Source organism: Sphaeroforma arctica (assembly GCF_001186125.1).
Source record: "Sphaeroforma arctica JP610 unplaced genomic scaffold supercont1.382, whole genome shotgun sequence".
NCBI classification, from domain to species: domain Eukaryota; class Ichthyosporea; order Ichthyophonida; genus Sphaeroforma; species Sphaeroforma arctica.
The window spans coordinates 6,862-9,351 of NW_014040176.1; positions in this window are offsets into that span (position 1 = coordinate 6,862).

Sequence of the window (2,490 nt, forward strand, 5' to 3'; positions counted from 1 at the left end):
GCTGTGAATTTATTTTATCGATGTATGTAAATACTGTGCTGTCTGTGCATAATATTTGATACTCATTTGTTGGGTTTTCACATCGCCTTCACAGCTTCACATTGTATTTCCGTACATTTATATATCAGCCGAGAGTACATATACGTTGCAAATATACTTTTTTTTTAGTGTTGTGTAGAAAAAAATGCGTTGGCGGTAAATGTGTAACGTTTATTCTGTACAGCAGTGACTACTCTCTCTCTATCTAGTAAATAGTCTAGAGAGAGTGTAGACTCGATAGAGTATGTACTTACAAATCCGATTGATTGTTTTGTTTTTGAAAAAACGAGCCAACCCCCTGAATGGTTCTCCCTTTTCTATATTTAAGCGTTCAATTTGAATTTAGAAGGCTATGATTTAAAAGAGCTTCTAAAAAAATTTCAGTTTATAATATACTGCTTGAAAATCATATTAGGTGTATTACATTCATCTATGAATGCTTATCCATTATATTTTTCATAGGTTATAAGTCATGCTGAATCCCCGAAGTCTTCCACACTGCACTTTGCACTATGCATAAAGTCGAAGATATTCTTCATGACTACTACCCTTGGTGTCTTCCAGGTGCGTTGACAACATGGTTAGGGTAACTTGCTCCTCTCTCATGATCCTGTGTAGGTGATCATATCGTCCTATTACCTCGCTCGAACTCCAAGTATTTGATTTTGACAGTACTTTGTTTATTTCACAACGCTTCTCTGTTGATTTGATACAGAATATACCGACATTAATTGATCGAAGGGACTGGATAACAATTGACATATTCTCTGAAAACAGATTTCGTATGGCCTATTGAACATATGCTTCGCCCGTCTGTAATTCATAAGCGGTATGCTCGATAATATACTACTTGGCGAACGAAAAGTGATCATGCTGTATCCAGTTTTAATGAAAATGTACAGAATCCGAGTGCGCAAACACACGTCGAATATGTGTACAGTATAAGAGAATCACTGCACTGACATCATACCCTTAGCGAGGTTCTCGGAATCGACTATTTCCACATATACACAAATTGTATAAATACATTCAGTATTATTACTTCCATCAAAATAAAAGGCTCATATAAAATACGATTACCTATCAAAACCTTCGCTGATAAATTGACGTCCAGTGGGGGTTACTTGCCATTCTACATCTAAAACCTTACGCTTCTATAGAATAAGAATCTGATGGTGTTGCAAAAGACTTTCCAAAAGACTTACTTCTACAAACCAATCCATATACGCGTCTAGCACTCACTATACACTAATTTATTCCGAAAGATACTGAGCTAACCAAGAAACAATCCTAAAAGGTGATACTACACAGCCTCAGACTAAGCGACAATCACATGCACACACGTATTCTCATCCTCACCCACCTGGCGTGGGCGCCTACTAGTTCTCTGACGCTGTGCATTCGAACTCGGCTCCCCGAACAAATCCTTGTTCGCATCCCTGTAGCTCCTCTCGTCCTTGCCTTCACGCCTACTGTGTCATTGTGGCACGTCTTCGCTGCGGTTAATCTCACTCCGCTGCTGTCTATCTCGTATGTCGCGTGACCGTTCTCTGTACCTTTGCCATTCGCCATCTGAATTGTCCTATCTCTACCTCTATCTGAATCTCTTATCTCTCGATCGAGGTCGTGACCGTGATCGAACTTTTTGTACGTTTACACTCACGCGCACGTAACGCTGAATGTGACCTAGATTTCTTCCACGGTGTGCAGTAGAGCGCTGGAGATGTGTCACAACACTGCCCATATACCTCGCCTGTATCCCTTCGACTGGAATGTGCCTTGCGATTGCCTCGAATATCACGGTTTTGCATCACCAATCTGTTTGCCAAATGCCACCAGTTCGAATGCTTTGTGACTAGTATCGCATGTATATCCAGAGTATATTCATATATCTAACTATTGGCACGTTGTATCCATCTCCTCACAACCCTCCGTCATTAACTCACCACTTTCATGACACTCTCGCGATAGTGTCTCCCTACATACCGAGATTTCTATACTTTCCGCTGGATCTCTATGTGTGCCTATCGACATCGCTTCTTCGCTCTCCGCCATCACCAACCTGTTTGCCAGATGCCACAGATTGAATGCCTTGACAATCATCACGCGAGCGTCCAGAGCTCGGTCGTACATGTCTAGTATAGGCAGAATATTCCAGAGTTTGGCATTCCCGCTGATGTCGAAGAAAATCACATCAAACTTGTGTCCGATGTTCTCCTGAAGAACAACAAACACCTCATAATTTCAGATCCGGTGATATGGTAATCGTACGTAAAAAGATAGTGTACATAGAAAACTAGCGCAAATTAATGCACAATATACTAAACTTTTACCTCATATCCACATCGAGAACAATATATATATATATATATATATATATTATATATATATATACAGTATATATATATATATATATTGTGTAGTATATATATATGTGTGTGTGTGTGTGTG